We start from the raw sequence: 12,407 nt of genomic DNA, 5'->3' as shown, positions 1-12,407 counted from the left end.
TATCCCATACGTCACTAGCTCATGGACTCTTGCTAATTACATGAAATAAAAGGGAGTGAATCTCTGGTATGCGAGATGAGATGGGTTTGTGTGTCTGTATCGCTGTAAAAATGTTTCTTTCTGTTTCTCTGCTGGGAAATCAGACATTGTAAGGAGGTATTTTGTAGTGTTATTTTTTTATATACCTGTATTTTAAAGTCAACAGCATGTTTTAAGTATGTGTGTTATAGGTGCAGTTTTAGTTTACAGTGATAATTGTTGTATGCAAGTTTGAAAAACTATCCATCTGTTGCGGCACATATGATATTGTTTTTGCAAGTGAAGTAACGGCTTTGAAAGTGGCTTTGAAAGTGTGATGGTGTGTGTGATTTTGGTCACGCTCTAGTAAATATGAAAGTTCTATGATTAATGGGTTAACGTATGTTGTATTTGTTAGATCTGTGCAAAAGATGAAATATAGTTATAGGCTGTAATTGTAATTTTACCTAAAAGTTTGTCCATTTTTGTTGCAAGTAAATTAATCTGCAGGTCATGCTACAGTACAGAGGGGGAATTTGTGTGGTAAATCATACAAGCAGCCTAAATTCTGGTTAGGGTATATATATGTAATTTACGTTATAAATGGTTAGTCCTTAAAGGGACAGTCCACTGTAACATAGTGTTGATATTAATGTATTGTCCATGACTTGTTATACAAGCTGCATAGTATAAAATGTAGGAGAAGTTGCATTTGTAAGTTTGTGTATAGGTGATGTAAATTGTAATGGGTTGAATCTCGGATAATCCTTATCTTATATTTGTCTGTAAAATCAGAGCTCAGTGCGTAGACGGAGCAATAGAAAATTGTCATTTTATTATTTAAAGGACCAGTTCACTAATGTGAAAGGAGTTCAGGAGCAGCAATAACACTGTATTAGTAGTTTGCAAAATATATTTTAAGAGATCTTTCTTTGTATTATTCTTTTTAAATCTGCCGTTTAGATAGCAGATATTTCTTTTTGCAGTATAACTTAATTCTCTCTGTAATGCAAACTGAAGTGATAAGTTGTCTACAATTTTAGTGTCGCGATCTGTGAGACTAGCGGAAAAAAACAAAAAAAAAAAACAAGAAAAACAGAGGAGTGAAAATATTTAAAGGGATACAGGCAAACTGATATAACATCTGAGAATTTAAGGGAATATTCACAGAATAGACAATGAGGTTTACTGTAAGCCTAACACTAGTATATTTAACTGTGTTAGCTGCTTCAATTAAAGATTATTTTTTAGTTTGGGTAAAATGTCCCTTAACTAGCCTGCATCCCACTGTGAGTGCGTTTTTATGCTGCTTATGCTTGCTTAGGCTATTTAATGAACGACAGCATACATTTTTTATCATGAGTAAGGCCAATGGATCATTGAGAATAATTTAAAGGGAAAATGTTATTGTTATTCTTGAGTTGAAAGCTTATTTTTGTGTTATATGCAATTGTTATATTTGGCTGGAGATCTGCAGAATGGTGAATATCAAATTATACAGAGTTAGATCCAATATTTTTGTTGTTGTTGAAATAAGTAGCATTTATCAGGTTTAGTGTGAATTTTATATTTTTAAGCAGTAAACAGTGTTTCTCCTTTAAGTAAAAATTAAACTTTGAACTTGCCTTACTATCCTTGAGAAGAATGATAACACTGTGCATGTTTTGGTTTTCTTTAATAAAAAAAAAAGTTCTCTCTTGTGTTTGGCTTTGTCGCAGAGAGAAAGATTTGTACTTTACATTTAAAGCAGCAGTACTGGTGTTCTATGGTATAAAGAATGATAACTATAAATTGCTAACTAAAAAAAACCCAGAGTATTTATATTATATTCTGTCACAGAAACTAGCTTAAAACTGATCATTTTATTTCTGTGGCTGTCTGCTGTCAAACTGTATCTCACAGATATTACAGAACTCTTTCGGCTAGATTTAGAGTTTTGTCGGTAACGACCCGAAAATCTAACGCCGGCTTTTTTCTGGCCGCACCATAAAAATAACTCTGGTATTGAGAGTCCACATAAAGGCTGTGTTAGGCTCCAAAAAAGGAGCGTAGAGCATATTTAACGCAGCTTCAACTCTCGATACCAGAGTTGCTTACGCAAGCGGCCAGCCTCAAAAACGTGCTCGTGCACGATTCCCCCATAGAAAACAATGGGGCTGTTTGAGCTGAAAAAAAACCTAACACCTGCAAAAAAGCCGCGTTCAGCTCCTAACGCAGCCCCATTGTTTGCTATGCGGAAACACTTCCTACGTCTGCACCTAACACCCTAACATGTACCCCGAGTCTAAACACCCCTAACCTTACACTTATTAACCCCTAATCTGCCGCCCCCGCTATCGCTGACCCCTGCATATTATTATTAACCCCTAATCTGCCGCTCCGTAAACCGCCGCTACTTACATTATCCCTATGTACCCCTAATCTGCTGCCCTAACATCGCCGACCCCTATATTATATTTATTAACCCCTAATCTGCCCCCCACAACGTCGCCTCCACCTGCCTACACTTATTAACCCCTAATCTGCCGAGCGGACCTGAGCGCTACTATAATAAAGTTATTAACCCCTAATCCGCCTCACTAACCCTATAATAAATAGTATTAACCCCTAATCTGCCCTCCCTAACATCGCCAACACCTAACTTCAATTATTAACCCCTAATCTGCCGACTGGAGCTCACCGCTATTCTAATAAATGTATTAACCCCTAAAGCTAAGTCTAACCCTAACACTAACACCCCCCTAAGTTAAATATAATTTACATCTAACGAAATTAATTATCTCTTATTAAATAAATTATTCCTATTTAAAGCTAAATACTTACCTGTAAAATAAATCCTAATATAGCTACAATATAAATTATAATTATATTATAGCTATTTTAGGATTAATATTTATTTTACAGGCAACTTTGTAATTATTTTAACCAGGTACAATAGCTATTAAATAGTTAAGAACTATTTAATAGTTACCTAGTTAAAATAATTACAAAATGAGGACTTCCGGTGGGCTGGACTAAGAGACAGCAGCAGAAGCAAGGAGCTCCGTGCTTTGACCCTCTTAAATTAGGCTAAATACAGCCTGGACTTCCCAAACTGAACCTGGCACGAGAGCCCCAAGTGAACTTTGTATCCAGCGATCTCTCCTTGGCAGATTTTGCTGCCCGGAGTGGGGGATTTAAACTGTTGGACCGCCACAGAGATCGGGTGAGCGCTACATCACTCCACCACCGGAAGGCCGCTAAGGACACAGACTCCAGAAAAGCATAGCCGAGTGGGGTGGAGGTTCCCTGTGACCCTGCGGAGAGCTTTGGGACTGCAAACAAGTGGAGCATTGGCAGCGGAAGGCGAGGAGAAACTGGTAAGAGGAAAGGGACATGGCGGCACACTGATACGGGAGTCCCTAACAATTCCCGCACGCCTTCAAACCCCACTTACGATCCTTCCTGACTGAGTGTACTAAAGTGATCTTGGAGAGACTGCTGAAGGGAGAGGGTGCCCAGGGCCCTGCAGCCGACTCAAACGCACAGACTTCTCTTTTGGCGCGAAAAACGGCGCCATCTTGGGTAACAGCAGAACAGGGAACAAGGAGGCAAGGGCAGAGGGTAAGCGCTGACCACACCGAACAGCACCAAGCACAGGGTGGCGGAGGGAGCGGGACATCTCAAGAGCTGGGCCTCACACACTGATCTTGAACCAAAGGGCCCTTTCACAGATATCCTCCCTCTCCCTCTTATGCCCCTCCATAACAATAACATAATTTATGTAAGAACTTACCTGATAAATTCATTTCTTTCATATTAGCAAGAGTCCATGAGCTAGTGACGTATGGGATATACATTCCTACCAGGAGGGGCAAAGTTTCCCAAACCTCAAAATGCCTATAAATACACCCCTCACCACACCCACAATTCAGTTTAACGAATAGCCAAGAAGTGGGGTGATAAGAAAAAAGTGCGAAAGCATATAAAATAAGGAATTGGAATAATTGTGCTTTATACAAAAAAATCATAACCACCCCAAAAAAAGGGCGGGCCTCATGGACTCTTGCTAATATGAAAGAAATGAATTTATCAGGTAAGTTCTTACATAAATTATGTTTTCTTTCATGTAATTAGCAAGAGTCCATGAGCTAGTGACGTATGGGATAATGATTACCCAAGATGTGGATCTTTCCACACAAGAGTCACTAGAGAGGGAGGGATAAAATAAAGACAGCCAATTCCTGCTGAAAATAATCCACACCCAAAATAAAGTTTAACGAAAAACATAAGCAGAAGATTCAAACTGAAACCGCTGCCTGAAGTACTTTTCTACCAAAAACTGCTTCAGAAGAAGAAAATACATCAAAATGGTAGAATTTAGTAAAAGTATGCAAAGAGGACCAAGTTGCTGCTTTGCAAATCTGATCAACCGAAGCTTCATTCCTAAACGCCCAGGAAGTAGAAACTGACCTAGTAGAATGAGCTGTAATTCTCTGAGGCGGAGATTTACCCGACTCAACATAGGCAAGATGAATTAAAGATTTCAACCAAGATGCCAAAGAAATGGCAGAAGCTTTCTGGCCTTTTCTAGAACCGGAAAAGATAACAAATAGACTAGAAGTCTTTCTGAAAGATTTAGTAGCTTCAACATAATATTTCAAAGCTCTAACAACATCCAAAGAATGCAACGATTTCTCCTTAGAATTCTAAGGATTAGGACATAATGAAGGAACCACAATTTCTCTACTAATGTTGTTGGAATTCACAACTTTAGGTAAAAATTCAAAAGAAGTTCGCAACACCGCCTTATCCTGATGAAAAATCAGAAAAGGAGACTCACAAGAAAGAGCAGATAATTCAGAAACTCTTCTGGCAGAAGAGATGGCCAAAAGGAACAAAACTTTCCAAGAAAGTAATTTAATGTCCAATGAATGCATAGGTTCAAACGGAAGCGCTTGAAGAGCCCCCAGAACCAAATTCAAACTCCAAGGAGGAGAAATTGACTTAATGACAGGTTTTATACGAACCAAAGCTTGTACAAAACAATGAATATCAGGAAGAATAGCAATCTTTCTATGAAAAAGAACAGAAAGAGCAGAGATTTGTCCTTTCAAGGAACTTGCGGACAAACCTTTATCTAAACCATCCTGAAGAAACTGTAAAATTCTCGGAATTCTAAAAGAATGCCAAGAAAAATGATGAGAAATACACCAAGAAATATAAGTCTTCCAGACTCTATAATATATCTCTCTAGATACAGATTTACGAGCCTGTAACATAGTATTAATCACAGCGTCAGAGAAACCTCTTTGACGAAGAATCAAGCGTTCAATCTCCATACCTTTAAATTTAAGGATTTCAGATCCTGATGGAAAAAAGGACCTTGTGACAAAAGGTCTGGTCTTAACGGAAGAGTCCACGGTTGGCAAGAGGCCATCCGGACAAGATCCGCATACCAAAACCTGTGAGGCCATGCCGGAGCTACCAGCAGAACAAACGAGCATTCCTTCAGAATCTTGGAGATTACTCTTGGAAGAAGAACTAGAGGCGGAAAGATATAGGCAGGATGATACTTCCAAGGAAGTGATAATGCATCCACTGCCTCCGCCTGAGGATCCCGGGATCTGGACAGATACCTGGGAAGTTTCTTGTTTAGATGGGACGCCATCAAATCTATTTCTGGAAGTTCCCACATTTGAACGATCTGAAGAAATACCTCTGGGTGAAGAGACCATTCGCCCGGATGCAACGTTTGGCGACTGAGATAATCCGCTTCCCAATTGTCTACACCTGGGATATGAACCGCAGAGATTAGACAGGAGCTGGATTCCGCCCAAACCAAAATTCGAGATACTTCTTTCATAGCCAGAGGACTGTGAGTTCCTCCTTGATGATTGATGTATGCCACAGTTGTGACATTGTCTGTCTGAAAACAAATGAACGATTCTCTCTTCAGAAGAGGCCAAAACTGAAGAGCTCTGAAAATTGCACGGAGTTCCAAAATATTGATCGGTAATCTCACCTCCTGAGATTCCCAAACTCCTTGTGCCGTCAGAGATCCCCACACAGCCCCCCAACCTGTGAGACTTGCATCTGTTGAAATTACAGTCCAGGTCGGAAGCACAAAAGAAGCCCCCTGAATTAAACGATGGTGATCTGTCCACCACGTTAGAGAGTGTCGAACAATCGGTTTTAAAGATATTAATTGAGATATCTTTGTGTAATCCTTGCACCATTGATTCAGCATACAAAGCTGAAGAGGTCGCATGTGAAAACGAGCAAAGGGGATCGCGTCCGATGCAGCAGTCATAAGACCTAGAATTTCCATGCATAAGGCTACCGAAGGGAATGATTGTGACTGAAGGTTTCGACAAGCTGCCATCAGTTTTAGACGCCTCTTGTCTGTTAAAGACAGAGTCATGGACACTGAATCTATTTGGAAACCCAGAAAGGTTACCCTTGTCTGAGGAATCAATGAACTTTTTGGTAAATTGATCCTCCAACCATGATCTTGAAGAAACAACACAAGTCGATTCGTATGAAATTCTGCTAAATGTAAAGACTGAGCAAGTACCAAGATATCGTCCAAATAAGGAAATACCACAATACCCTGTTCTCTGATTACAGACAGAAGGGCACCGAGAACCTTTGTAAAAATTCTTGGAGCTGTAGCAAGGCCAAACGGCAGAGCCACAAACTGGTAATGCTTGTCCAAAAAAGAGAATCTCAGGAACCGATAATGATCCGGATGAATCGGAATATGCAGATATGCATCCTGTAAATCTATTGTGGACATATAATTCCCTTGCTGAACAAAAGGCAAGATAGTCCTTACAGTTACCATCTTGAACGTTGGTATCCTTACATAACGATTCAATATTTTTAGATCCAGAACTGGTCTGAAGGAATTCTCCTTCTTTGGTACAATGAAGAGATTTGAATAAAACCCCATCCCCTGTTCCTGAACTGGAACTGGCATAATTACTCCAGTCAACTCTAGATCTGAAACACAATTCAGAAATGCTTGAGCTTTTACTGGATTTACTGGGACACGGGAAAGAAAAAATCTCTTTGCAGGAGGTCTCATCTTGAAACCAATTCTGTACCCTTCTGAAACAATGTTCTGAATCCAAAGATTGTGAACAGAATTGATCCAAATTTCTTTGAAAAAACGTAACCTGCCCCCTACCAGCTGAGCTGGAATGAGGGCCGCACCTTCATGTGGACTTAGAAGCAGGCTTTGCCTTTCTGGCTGGCTTGGATTTATTCCAGATTGGAGATGGTTTCCAAACTGAAACTGCTCCTGAGGATGAAGGATCAGGTTTTTGTTCTTTGTTGAAATGAAAGGAACGAAAATGATTATTAGCTCTGTTTTTACCCTTAGATTTTTTATCCTGTGGTAAAAAAGTTCCTTTCCCACCAGTAACAGTTGAAATAATAGAATCCAACTGAGAACCAAATAATTTGTTACCCTGGAAAGAAATGGAAAGTAGAGTTGATTTAGAAGCCATATCAGCATTCCAAGTCTTAAGCCATAAAGCTCTTCTAGCTAAAATAGCTAGAGACATAAACCTGACATCAACCCTGATAATATCAAAGATGGCATCACAGATAAAATTATTAGCATGCTGAAGAAGAATAATAATATCATGAGAATCATGATGTGTTACTTGTTGCGCTAAGGTTTCCAACCAAAAAGTTGAAGCTGCAGCAACATCAGCCAAAGATATAGCAGGTCTAAGAAGATTACCTGAACACAGATAAGCTTTTCTTAGAAAGGATTCAATTTTCCTATCTAAAGGATCCTTAAACGAAGTACCATCTGATGTAGGAATAGTAGTACGTTTAGCAAGGGTAGAAATAGCCCCATCAACTTTAGGGATTTTGTCCCAAAATTCTAATCTGTCAGATGGCACAGGATATAATTGCTTAAAACGTTTAGAAGGAGTAAATGAATTACCCAATTTATCCCATTCTTTGGAAATTACTGCAGAAATAGCATTAGGAACAGGAAAAACTTCTGGAATAACCACAGGAGATTTAAATACCTTATCCAAATGTTTAGAATTAGTATCAAGAGGACCAGAATCCTCTATTTCTAAAGCAATTAGAACTTCTTTAAGTAAAGAACGAATAAATTCCATTTTAAATAAATATGAAGATTTATCAGCATCAACCTCTGAGACAGAATCCTCTGAACCAGAAGAGTCATCAGAATCAGAATGATGATGTTCATTTAAAAATTCATCTGTAGGGAAAGAAGTTTTAAAAGATTTTTTACGTTTATTAGAAGGAGAAATAACAGACATAGCCTTCTTTATGGATTCAGAAACAAAATCTCTTATGTCATCAGGAACATTCTGCACCTTAGATGTTGAAGGAACTGCAACAGGCAATGGTACTTTACTAAATGAAATATTATCTGCATTAACAAGTTTGTCATGACAATCAATACAAACAACAGCTGGAGGAATAGCTACCAAAAGTTTACAGCAGATACACTTAGCTTTGGTAGATCCAGCACTAGACAGCGATTTTCCTGTAGTATCTTCTGACTCAGATGCAACGTGAGACATCTTGCAATATGTAAGAGAAAAAACAACAACATATAAAGCAAAATTGATCAAATTCCTTAAATGACAGTTTCAGGAATGGGAAAAAATGCCAAAGAACAAGCTTCTAGCAACCAGAAGCAATGAAAAATGAGACTTAAATAATGTGGAGACAAAAGCGACGCCCATATTTTTTAGCGCCAAATAAGACACCCACATTATTTGGCGCCTAAATGCTTTTTGGCGCCAAAAATGACGCCACATCCGGAACGCCGACATTTTTGGCGCAAAATAACGTCAAAAAATGACGCAACTTCCGGCGACACGTATGACGCCGGAAACGGAAAAGAATTTTTGCGCCAAAAAAGTCTGCGCCAAGAATGACGCAATAAAGTGAAGCATTTTCAGCCCCCGCGAGCCTAACAGCCCACAGGGAAAAAAGTCAAATTTTTGAAGGTAAGAAAAAAATGATTAAATCAAATGCATTATCCCAAATATGAAACTGACTGTCTGAAAAATAAGGAAAGTTGAACATTCTGAGTCAAGGCAAATAAATGTTTGAATACATATATTTAGAACTTTATAAACAAAGTGCCCAACCATAACTTAGAGTGTCACAAAAAATAAGATTTACTTACCCCAGGACACTCATCTACATGTTTGTAGAAAGCCAAACCAGTACTGAAACGAGAATCAGCAGAGGTAATGGTATATATAAGAGTATATCGTCGATCTGAAAAGGGAGGTAAGAGATGAATCTCTACGACCGATAACAGAGAACCTATGAAATAGACCCCTTAGAAGGAGATCACTGCATTCAAATAGGCAATACTCTCCTCACATCCCTCTGACATTCACTGCACGCTGAGAGGAAAACCGGGCTCCAACTTGCTGCGGAGCGCATATCAACGTAGAATCTAGCACAAACTTACTTCACCACCTCCATCGGAGGCAAAGTTTGTAAAAACTGAATTGTGGGTGTGGTGAGGGGTGTATTTATAGGCATTTTGAGGTTTGGGAAACTTTGCCCCTCCTGGTAGGAATGTATATCCCATACGTCACTAGCTCATGGACTCTTGCTAATTACATGAAAGAAAGTGATACCGGAATCCTGCCTGAGGTTTAGACCTTGACCGCTTTCACCCCTCTTGCCCCAGGGCTAAACCCTGCAACACAGAACACTGCAAGATCCTGATGCAGCTGCTAAAAGCATCTCTGTCCCCCTGGTGGGACCTTTGGGACTATATAGCCACATATTAAGTCACACCACGCCTCGTGGCAGTTTTCTCACATAGGCTGACACTGTTTATATCTCTCTGGCCCCCTGTGAAGAGCAGGCTGCAAAGTGTGGGACTCGACACAAAGGGACACTGGATCTGATCAGAAGTGACTGACTTTTACAAGACAGTGCCTGGGACAGCTTTAATAGGCACAGACCCATTTAAGCACAGGGCTGGGAGTTTTTTGCCATAGTGCCCTCTCTTATAGATCTGTCATACCCTGTATACTGTGTCATTATAGGAATGGAACTCAGAACTGTGTGTGTGGAAAATGCAGGAATGAAGCAGGAGTGACTGGTTTTATTTGTATGGAGTGAATGTATAGGTTAACTTGAACACAAACATTCAGAAACTACGTGATAGCTGAAGGCTGTAATTTGTGCTGCAACATAGTCATTGTGTAGTGTGGTTTGGCTTAAATTAGGGCCATTGCATTTAATCTCACTGTATTATTCTATAACTAACCTTGTGACTTCTACCCTGTTGTTTCTTCCTTTTTTTTAATTTGCTTTATGGATACATGGAGAGATTTTTAACTAACCACGCAATGTCAAGCCGCAACAAAAATAGTGAGAGAAAAAATAGAGCGGCCACAGAACAGGCCTCCCAAAGTTGTATTGCAGACCCATTTCAGGAAGGCAGTCAGATAGACACACACCCTATAGTAAAGCAGATTTCGATGCTATTTATGCCTAAAATTGATAATTTACAAAGAGGGGTTGACACTCTCACTGACGATGTCAAGCAATTTTCTACCAGGGTGGCGGAGGCAGAGGGCAGAATCTCTGACCTAGAAGACAGCAATGTAGCCACCACCAATAAAATTAGGAATTAGGACAGGCTCTTACTTTACAATTAAAAGTAGACGATCTGGAAAACAGATCGCAACGCAATAATGTGCGTCTACTGGGCCTCCCAGAAAAGGTTAAACCAGGTGACATACTCCAGTTTGTTGAAAGGACACTACCCACTTTGCTAAACATCCCACTTAGAGATCTAGATGGAGGAGTTGAGAGAGCACATAGGGTAGGAGCAGAGCAGCCAGGCGTAGACAGATCGCAGCCCCGCCCTATCATGATCAAATTTTTACATTTTCAAACAAAAACAGCCATCATGAGAGCATACAGAAAGCTGGATCATTTAACTTTTGAAAATGCACGCTTGCTGCTATTTCAAGACTTCTCTGCAGACCTCACACGCAGGCGCAGAGAGTTCTCACCTATCTGCTCTAAGTTGCACAGAGAGGGCAAGCAGGCCTTTCATCTATACCCTGCTAGGCTGAAAATCATTACCCCTAGGGGACCAAAATTCTTCAACACCCCCCAGGAAGCCCAAGAATTTGTAGAGAAGGGGGACTCCCCTGCGCATAGCCCAGTCAGGGAACAGGATGGGGGGGACCTAGGCTGAAGAGAATAACTGAATGTGTGTCTATAGCACGACACTTTAGTCATGAAACTAAGTAAATATTACATGATGGCTCAGGATTTGTGTAAAGAATTACAATTTGAGTTACTATGCACAAGTTATGTTTTAAAGTTTGTTGTCCTTGCAGGGATGCTTGTACTGGGGAGGAAAAAACAATAAAACACCACTCAGCAGAAAGATTCGGCTGAGGTTCATGGGATAAATGTTTATGCTCGAATGATTGTAAAGTGTCTTACACATTATTTGAAGTGTACTACTGTAAGAAAGCTGTTGCACTTGCAATATCAGGTTGCTATGTTAAATGTGATCATAAACATTCTTTTTTCTATCATAGAACAGCTCATGCAATCGGACTTAGGCTGCGGCCCGGCGGTGGCTCGTCGCAAAGGGAGGCTGAACCGGGAGCCTGTACAATGCGATGAGGTTGGTGGTGGTGTACTGTTTTTTTTTTGTTTTTTTTTTCTCTCTTCTTTTCCCCTCCTTTCTCTCCTACCCTCCCTCCAACTCCCTGGTCACTATCTTGGCTACCTCTGCATCTTACACACATATACTCAATTTCGCAAACTCATGGGATCTGTTCGAATAACTAGAATTTAATCTCTATTCCTGGAACATCGGGGGCATACACTCCCCAATAAAGAGAAAAACTATCCTCACTCAGCTCAGAAAAAAGAAAGCAGACATAGCGTTCCTACAGGAAACGCATCTTCTAGATCCCGAACATGAGAAATTGAAATCAGACTGGGTGGGGAGGGTTGAGTATGCATCATATAGCTCGGCTAGTCGAGGAGTAGCGATACTGCTGGGGAAGAGACTTGAATACGACATAACAGAAGTACTCAAGGATCCAGAGGGTAGATACATACTAGTACAGATTAATATTGCAGGAAAATCCTATACACTATGCAACATTTATGCCCCCAACCAGAGGGATAGGAGCTTCTGGAACGCCCTTGTGGCAGCTATCACCCCCTATTTGGGCACTCATATTATCCTGGGAGGGGATTTTAATCTCACTCCCAACTCTCATTGTGATAGGCTTAGGGACCCACAAAAAAGGCCACCTGGTAAGACTACCAGACCCTCAGAAAATTTTGAAAAAGATATCTTTGCACTTCTGGGCGATTCCCTGGATGTGGTAGACATTTGG

This window comes from Bombina bombina, chromosome 2 (genome assembly GCF_027579735.1).
Source record: "Bombina bombina isolate aBomBom1 chromosome 2, aBomBom1.pri, whole genome shotgun sequence".
NCBI classification, from domain to species: Eukaryota; Metazoa; Chordata; class Amphibia; order Anura; family Bombinatoridae; genus Bombina; species Bombina bombina.
This window is presented reverse-complemented; position numbering follows the sequence as displayed.